This window comes from Electrophorus electricus, chromosome 4 (genome assembly GCF_013358815.1).
Source record: "Electrophorus electricus isolate fEleEle1 chromosome 4, fEleEle1.pri, whole genome shotgun sequence".
Lineage (NCBI taxonomy): Eukaryota > Metazoa > Chordata > Actinopteri > Gymnotiformes > Gymnotidae > Electrophorus > Electrophorus electricus.
This window is the reverse complement of record NC_049538.1, coordinates 23,116,566-23,126,565: the sequence shown is the minus strand read 5'-3', so window position 1 is coordinate 23,126,565 and position 10,000 is coordinate 23,116,566. Positions and strand designations below refer to the sequence as shown.

General features: G+C 43.2%; 1 protein-coding gene across 13 annotated transcripts in view; it reads right to left on the bottom strand.

Annotated features, from left to right (window-relative positions):
* frmd4a (FERM domain containing 4A) overlaps positions 1 to 10,000 on the bottom strand; it is a 96,050-nt gene that overhangs the window by 30,436 nt on the left and 55,614 nt on the right. The window contains exon 1 of one of the 13 annotated variants that reach the window (XM_035525518.1): positions 3,038 to 3,466. The exons of 11 other annotated variants lie outside the window; for them this stretch is intronic. The gene's annotated coding sequence lies outside the window, so the exon portion shown is untranslated. Of the gene's footprint in view, positions 1 to 2,618; positions 3,003 to 3,037; positions 3,467 to 10,000 lie in introns of those variants that run through there. One more of the 13 variants, XM_035525515.1, reaches the window with a different exon arrangement.

Sequence of the window (10,000 nt, the reverse complement as noted above, 5' to 3'; positions counted from 1 at the left end):
ACTCCTCCACAACCCACCTAAGTTACACCTTCCATCTTGAACTCCTTAAACATATTTATCCTCCCCACTGGTGATGGATTACTGTTCTTCATGCAAGACAGGTGCTTTGAATGCATGCTGCAAGTTAAAGTTCAAGATATATGTAAATCATTATGAGCAATCAGCCACTGTGAACAGACGGGTGGGTGAGACCAGCCCCAGAGCATGTGCAGTGTGGGTGAATTGAGACTAATCCCAGTGAGTGAGAACAGCCCCGGTGAGTGAGCCTAACCCCAGTGAGTGAGAACAGCTCCGGTGAGTGAGCCTAACCCCAGTGAGTGAGCCAATATGTTTTTTTTTATTTTATCACTTCACCAAAACATCAGTCTCTGGCTAAAGCTGCGAGCACATGCCTCCCTTTAGGCATTTGCTCTGAGCTCCTCTGAGCAGGGGCATTTTTAAGCACTAAACTGGAAGCACAAGCTGAGACACCAACTGCATTTTGGCCTGAATGATACTCTTCAGGCCAAGCCAAACTCTTTGACAAGTCAGCACTAGAGTTTATGAAGCATGAGGAATTAGTCTAGCAAGCATTCTCTTCTGTCTACATCCAACAGCGTGCAAAGTCACACCAAAGTCATGTCTTCAATCCAGATCATATCAAAACTGACAGGAAAACTACAAAGCTATGTGTCAGAAACTCCTTCAGAACTCCACAATGATGAGACTGCCAAATATGCTGAAAACGGGTCACACTCCAGTGGTGGGACCATCTCACAAAACTCGATCCACACCGCAGCTCGAAGTCTCACACCTACTGGACATTAGCCTCTGTGTAATGCCTGTGGGGGGAGGGGAAAGGCACCATACTGCTGGTTTACAATCTGCCAACCTGCTAGGCTGCAGGGAGTGCTGTGTTAGTGGGTATGTGTGTGCCTCTGGGTATGACTGGGACTCATTAACTATATAATGTCAGAAGTCTGGCTGTAATCATATAATAATAAGTAGGCTAACTTCTTCCAATAGGTGCCAAATGATTTATGACAAGTTGAATTGTGCACACACACACACAATATATATATATATATATATATATATATATATATATATATATATATATATATATATATATAATATATATATATATATATATATATATTATATAATTTTTAGCAACTACATATCATTACATGCTCAGGGGTTTATTATACGCTAAAAGTGAGCCGTTATGGCTTTATTATAGTTTTCAGTAATAAAACAGCACAAATGGCCAATGCGAACAACGCAGTGAATTTCAGGGCAAACTGAGAGTATTTGAACCAGGCTGCAATCCATAAAGTTATTCTAATCTGAGCATCTAAGACATTGCTAAGACCACCCTGATGCAGATTTAATGCTGACGTCAGTGCCCTTTTTAAGGTATCATCAGGAGATAACTGCACTAAATTCAGTACTGATAAGCATAACCTGGGATAGCACCACAGAGCTTCCGAAAAACAAAGACTCAAGGTACTTGGCGTCATGTTCAATATTCTATAAGCATCTCTTCACGAAGACGACCTAAAAGATCTAGATATAACACCTCCATCACCTTTTGTCCGTGCTTCACTGCGATGTTGAGAAGGCGGGCCACGCCGCTGTCAGTATTCAGGATGGGTAATAGGGGTAGCTGGCATTAGCTGCTGACACGGCTGCCCTGCAGTGCAGGGCTGAGGGAGTAAGACTGCAGCACAATAAGACCTCCGCCACACCGCACTTACCTGACAGAACAAGCTCCCCAAGACCTATAAAGCTGTTTATATTGAGCTTTTGCCCAAATACACGCACAAAATTACATTCTAACGAGCCTATACTTTAGCCACCGAAACCATTAAATACTGAATGAACTCTAATAAGGATGAACAGACACATGTATTGTGTACGAGCGGATTCAACCAAATGAGTTTATTTCCTGCTGCTTCCCCCTATATTAGGACGGTTTTTTAGCTGATTATGAGTCCAGCACGTCCGCTAGGCAGCTCACTATAAATCCAGTGCAATAAATGAATCAGAAAGACCAATATTAAGCAAGGAGAGGAGATAAGTTAGCAACAACGACACAACTTGGCATGTAAACTCTTGTCCTTGCACACACAGTCACAGCTCGTGCAGGTCAGTAGCCTTTCTGGAATGATCGGCACACATCCTTCAAAAGATTAAATATTTGTTTCATTTGTAACTATAAGAGGATATCACTGACAAACTACGTTTGGGTAACATAGTATATAGTTCCAGCTAGCCGGATTGCTCTATTACATGCACAGTTTACACAGGTAGGGCAGGATAGCTAACCTAGGGAGAGCCATCGCCGTGGTCATGGTAGTTTGGACTGCCTCTACTGGCCGTGACAAATGCATAATGATGATAACGTTACTCTTCAGCTTTGGTTGTTAGGCACGCTAGCAGGCTAGCTATCATAGCGTAACTCTCTTCATTGTGTTCCTGTATTTTGGCCAGGATATAATCGTAAAGGCATACCCAGATAACTAACAAGGCTTTCCGTTAGGGAAAGTCAGCTAGCGTGGCTGGCTAGCTAGCTATCCATCCATGGAAACAAGCGGGCAGATAACGTTATTAGACACCGACGTGATTAACCTTACCTTCACAATATCAAGGATCCTCAGACATGAATTTCTCTGACTTGCTCAATTATATGTCCTCTCTCTATTAATCCAGACGCAGAGACCATTAATTCCCCCAAAAGGACGTTTCTTTCCCGGCCTAAATCATCGACAGCATCCATTCCATTGTGCCTGCTGTATTAGCTCGCGAAGTCGGCCCGAGCGCTTTCGCTCACTGCATGCAGACCGGATTGACAACAGTGCCAAGGCATCCCATCACTCCGCTCAACGCGCTTTTCACAGGGACGTTGGCCAGCTTCCAAGCAAGCAGCTCTGCACTATTCATCGGAGAAGCGGCTCCCCTCGACAGCCTCCCGACCTCCTCCTCCTCCTCCTCCGCCGCTTTTGTGACACCGGCGTGCAGCAAATGTTGTGATCATACAAAACCGAGGACGTACCAACAGCGAACGGCGAGGGGAACCGATCACCAAACGCGCTTTGAATCACCTTTAGAGTCGGGTAATCTTCCCACGGCTATAATTTTAGCCCGTCTCTTTTGTAAGGTAGGAGAAAAGAGGCTGAAGGGGGAGGAGGGATGGAGGTGAGAGAGTAAACTGCAGACCCCGGTTATATGAAGCTGCAGACGGTTGTGCACGATTTAAAGAAGCAGACCAACAGCCATCAGCCCGACATCTGGATTTGCAGTAGAAACGCCAAAAACATGTGGGAAAGGGTTTCACCCTCTCTCCCTCCTTTTACCCCGCCTCCTTCCGCTCCGACGTTTCTAATTCGGACTACCCTAGCCACTCGTTTGGTTTGGCCCGTTGACGAGAGGGTAAAATGCTTTAACCGACTCGAGATGAGTGACTGTGCGCGCACACCCTTCTCCACTTAACGGCACATGAATGCAGAATACAAATTCTGATGTTCTGTAAAACTGTAAAACGTCGCGCCGTGTCCTGCACAATGCAGTGCAAATAATGTCTATGACAAGTCGCCCATGTCTGCACAATAAAAACTCCAGTGTCAAATTAACACCTAGTGTTGAATCAGCTCCTGCAGTGTTAATGTTTCTCCAGCTGTCATCATTTGCGTGATACTGGTACAAATATCCAGGTGGATATGTGCTTTCAGTCTGATAAAAGTCCTTTGGAGGCTATATGGTCCAACCTCAGTATCCACTGTGCATGAATCCTCACAATTGCCCCCTCCACATCAGACCAAGCCACATGGCATATATGGTATCAGATTCTTGCCAAGTTTATGTTAAAATGGAACTAGAATTTCCATGTAAATCCCCTCAAAGATCAAGATCGATGTTTTTATACTGTTGTTACCACAGTGTAGTTATAAAGAACAATACTGCATGAATGGATATTTTTTACCAGCTTTCTGACTTCTTAAACACACACACACACACACACACACACACACACACACACACACACACACACACACACACATAGAAAGAAAGAGAAAGAAGGAGAGCTCAGAGAGTAAGCCTACTTTTCAATACTGAAAATCAGCAAACAAACCTGGAATAGGAGTTCAATGCTACTGTTGGAGTTCAGTTAATGAGGCTGTGGACCTCATTGTCATTTATGTAGTCAATGTAGTCAGGGATAAAAAAAAACCCAAAATGGTCCCAATGCCTCTCCATGAGCAGATCTTTGATGTAGTGAAACACTAGCTATTTTCAGAAAGTTGAGTTGAGGTGAGCAAGTGTCACAACCGTTAGGACTGTCAAGCTCGGTGCTGCCTCTGGCAGACAGGCCACAGCGGAAACACGCCTGTCCAATTCAAACAGTCCCTCATGATCTCTGAGCTCGATTCTACATATTTTAGCTTTATTGGCTGCTTCCTCTGGGCCCAGGTCCGAACACTTACTCACAAGGGCCTCTTGTTTGAGAGAGAGAGAGAGAGAGAGAGAGAGAGAGAGAGAGAGAGAGAGCGAGAGAGAGAGAGAGAGAGAGAACACAGAGATCCGAACATTTAGACTAAGGAAGACCGAGATGAACTGGGGGCATGGCAGAATGGATGGGAACGGCCAAACTCACACGGTTTTGATTGGAGGAGAGGAGTTCTAAAATAAACTTCAAAAAGCCCATTCCGTCCTCCCCTCCAGGCTAAATGCACAGAGTCATTTAATGCCTCTTTTGAGATCAAAGTGCCCCATGAAACAAGCTGTGCTGAAACTGTGACATACATGCTCCATTAAACAGAAACTGTGCTAAAACTGATATATGTCATATAGTGATAGACGGGGAACAGTTTGAAGGTAAATTTATATGTAAGATGTTCCTAGAAATTTACCATTTGTTCTAATGACATAAATATAATGGCTTTATCTATCTATCTATCTATCTATCTATCTATCTATCTATCTATCTATCTATCTATCTATCTATCTATCTATCTATCTATCTATCTATCTATCTCTCTCTCTCTCTCTCTCTCTCTCTCTCTCTCTCTCTCTCTCGCTCTCTCTCTTTCTCTCTCCCCTTGTCTCTAAAAGAAATATGGTTCTTGTTAGAGGCTGCAGAGTCTGGTTGTTTCTGTCTTGTTGCCTGAGGCTGGCACTCAGAGTTGGGTGTATGGTCGGTGGAGAGCTACTATTGTTTTTTAGTGGGCTGTCCTGGGAGAATGCCAGGACAGGTTGTAGGGTCAGCATCAGTTGAGTAGAAGAATGGTGGAGTGGGCAAAAGGATGATGATGTATGATGTGTAGTCTTTGAAATGTGGGCAGCAGTTAAAAGGGGGGGAGAGTGTGACCCACATCACTGGAATTACATATAAAGAGAACTGGCCTTTTAACTTATACAAGATGGAGTCAGTCCTGTCCGCTACAGAAACCCAGCGAGAGTGTGACTAACCCAGCAGCATCTCCTGTGACATGAACGGCAAATTGTTGTGAAAGTCATCTAATATGAAAACAAGTAATGTCGGAGGCTAATTCACTAAACAGGACCGAAAACACTTATTCATCACCTTTATCCAGAAACCACCTGTTTAGGAGATGAAAACACATAACTCTGCCTAAGATGAAAACAAAAACAAATCTGCCAGAAAACAGAATATAGCACATGTTATAATATACTACAAAGGAATATGTTATCATATCCTATTCATTGTTATACTTGTTCATTCAGAACTCAGTTACAAAACATATGAGAATAACATGGCCAAACCATGACACCTTATACCTTATGCCGACTGCTGCGTCTTCGCCCGCTGTGCTGTGGGTGGCTCAGGGACCATGGGGGGGGGGGGGGGGGGGTTATGTGCTGAGGACAGTCATGGTGGTTACGTCTCTGCTTTAAATCACATATCACATCAAGCATCCTCTGCAGCCTCTGAAATCATCTCTTTTACTGTGTGTGTGTGTGTGTGTGTGTGTGTGTGTGTGTGTGTGTGTGTCTGTGTGTGTGTAACTTTTTGTAATTCTATATGCTGGACCTTTGTGAGTAAGACCAGGTGTAGAAAGCAGGACCTCAGGCCTAGCGTAACATGCCATATATTAGTGTAATAGCCTATTGTCTTACATAGCTATTGCTGTACGTAGTGTAGCTGAGTGGTATAGGTGTGCATATTAAACTATCTGCAGCATCAGTGGACAGCACAAATCACCTCTGATTGATGTAGTGGGAATGAGGGCTTGCTTTCATCAGTGTTCTCATTCTGCTGTGTGTGTTGTATTGGACCACTGAGAACCATTACCCAACCTACTCTATATGTTGAGTGCCTGTAAAGTACGTGTGTGTGTGTGTGTTATTCAGAAGGCTACAGAGAGTTATAACTCCGCATACAGTATGAAACAGCAAAAGGAGCCAATCTTTACATGACTGGAGACCACAGGCCCTGGGAATAGTCACCATATAACTTCTGTACCTCCTCCTCTCTCTCTCTCTCTCTCTCTCTCTCTCTCTCTCTCTCTCTCTCTCTCCCTCCTCTTTGTTTCTGTATGTATGTGTCTGCCTGTCTTGTGGGAGAAAAATGTGTTTCTAGTTATGTCTGTGGAAAAAACATACACCCACATGTGAGCACTTCAAACGCATGAGATCTCCCTTGCTGTAATTTCACTGCATAGCTCAGTTACCATCTGGCCTGAAATACACACAAAGCCCAAGTTTCCTGAGCCTCTACACATCCAAACACACATGAATGGATTAGACGAGACATTATGTGGAATGAGGGGGTCTCAAAATATACTACAGTTTGTTTAGTAGAACATTGCATTAATTCAAATGAGGATGAACAGAATTGCATCTGGAGTATATCATGTATTACAGCAGTACACACACATAGAGTTTAAATTCTTGACATGTTGTAGCATAGTTCTCTACCTGCTAACCTGCCAACTAGAGAGGTCTCTCTCTCACACTGTTGTAGTAAGTGGGTCAACACACATACATATTTGGCCTGGAGGTAAATTTATTGTAGCAGTCCATGAACATATCCAAGGCAAATGTCTCTTTGTATCATGTTCACAGATAAAAAAAAAAAAAAAAAAAGTTTTTCAGAGTGTACTAGTCACCAGTGCCATGGGGTGGGGGTAAGGGGAGTGAGAATAAAAGAGAAAGAGAAGGAGAACGAGAGAGAGAGATAATGCTGACTCAGCGTGTCCTATCTAAGCATGTGAGTCAGTGGAGTAGTAGGGCAGCACATTCATTGTGTGTGCCTTAAATGGGAGAAAACAAAATCACAGTCACACACACACACACACACACACACACACACACACACACACACACACACACACACACACACACACACACACACACACACAGTGCAGATGAGAAATAGAAGAATCTGATTGTGTGTGTGTGTGTGTGTGTGTGTGTGTGTCTGACTTTGGTAAGCTCTAGGGACTGATGCTCCATTCCAGAGGAATGTTTTATCTATTAGAAGCCAGACGTTAAACTTCACCCTTGTAGTAACTTCTGAGAATATGATTTCTTTCCCTTTGTCTGCATCTAGGTTACTTTCCCAGGCTGCAGTTGGGAGTATGCTAGGAGAATGTGTCACTGTAGTGGAACACATCTTTAACTGGAGCAAAATTCCTGAAATTCTTGGGAAACTGGTGAACTCTGGAGTCTAGCAAAAAAGCAGTGACCTGCACCCACCCACACCCACACATCTGCAGTGTGTTAGACTGAAATGGAGCTGTTGATGGAGGCTTGAGGTGCTCCATGATATTAAAGACCTCCCACACATAAACACACATGTATAGGGAGAGCTGGGTTTTCAAATGTAATTCAATCAGACAGTTTGTATGAGTACGTCTTTTCCTTGTGGGTATGACATAGTATACTTGCTTCTGACGCCTCACATGAGAAGCACTAGATCAGCCTACTAGGCCGTAAACACAGACACACACACAACCGAGCCGAGAGTAACTGTATTTTAGGGTGGGCCTCTACAGACATTACAGAGGGCTGAGCGGGCCGTTTTAAGTGATCTGTTTCACTTCTCTCATGCCTAACTCTTTCATAATTAAGTGGGTGTAAATCTACCAGACCTTCAGTCTGTGGAGAACATTGCTGAGTACCTTTACCCTGTACCTTACTCCCACTACATCCTGATTGGGTACCAGCCTCTCTATTATTATGCACTCCTGATTGGTGCATTTTTAAATTTGGTTTAACTTGGTGTCCGAGTTTTGAACTCCAGCTGAAGTGCTGTCCAACAAAGAGGACATTTTGACTTGCACTAGATTAAGTGATGGCTGATTGGCTTCTCCAAGGATTACCTACAGGAGAAATGCTATAATTCAAATGTTCAAAATGACTGAAATGTTATTAGTTCAACAATGGGGATATATTACATAGGAAGAGAGAGATGCCTTCTGCTAGAAAGAGAGAGAGAGAGATTTGAATATGAATATGAGTTGGACAAAAAGACTGCTCCTTGGTGATTATAGTTTTGCATGTGAAATTTCAGGTATTCAAACCAGCACTATGGAAAAAAAGTATGATATCACTTACTTGAAGGAATATATTCAAATGTTTTGGGAGTCATTTGGGAAAGTAGCATAGAAGCTCTTTTTTTCTTTAATAAGTGTTGTTTTAGAGCAGTATAATTGGAAAATATCAAGAGAGAATTATCATGCAACTTCATGCTGAACATGCCTTCCTATTTGTACAGACATACACATATATGCAATCAAATACATGAACACACACACATACATATGCACACACACACACACACACACACACACACACACACACACACACACACACACACACACACACACACACACAAACACTTACTTATTGTGTGAGTGGTGTCAATTATGCAGACAGATAAAGCGTTTTCAGTTTGTGCTCCTGCAAGGAAGAAGTGTGTTTAAATATTCAATCTGTCTAAATGATTCAGTTCCAGAATTGCTGGGATACAGAGGGTCAGGAGTGTGTTCCCGTGAGTGATGAAAATCTTAATGCTTAATAACAGTATATGTGTGTGAGGAAGCTGGATATTGCATACTGCATTGCCCTTGTACATGATGCCGATGAAAGGGCACTGGAGAGGTCAGCTAAGTGCTTTACTTTAGCCAGTGAAACAGGCACTGCCCCATCTCACCACAGGAGTGCAGCCCTGGGGACAGAGCGCCCTGCCCTTAGTGCACATGCAGCACATTTATAGGCTACAGTCTCAGGGGGATGATATTTAGATAGGCTTTGTTCTAGTACAGCAGTGATGACACGTATACACACACACACACACACACACACACACACACACACACACACACACACACACGCACACACACACACACACACACACACACACACACACACACACACACATACACACACACACACACACATACACACACACACACACACACACACACACACACACACACATACACACACACACACACACACACACACACACTCACACACACACACACACACATACACACACACACACACACACACACACACACACACACACACACACACACACACTCACACACACACACACACACACACACACACACACACACACATACACACACACACACACACACACAAGGTTCTACTGCATGTGCTGAAGATGTTGGATCTCTATCCTGGATTTCTTTCTCCTCTCAGTCCTACTAATCGTATTTGAAGGTAAATCCTACATTAACGTACATTTAAGTAAATCCTAGCTTGTATGTTTTAGAAAAGCCTAACTCAAACATTTAAGTAAAACCTAAATGGGTAATGGACAAACCTGGTTGCGGTCATCCACAATACTCAGCTCCTTAGACTTCAAACACTGACATTGGGTCAGGAAACACATTTATTCATGCATCCTATATAGACCAGACATGGCTCAAGAATGAAGGCAGAGCAAAATTCAGTTACTCTGCCTAGAAAAAGCTGGATAAGCTAAAGCTGTCCCTCCCTTCATCCTAAAGATGTTTAGTCA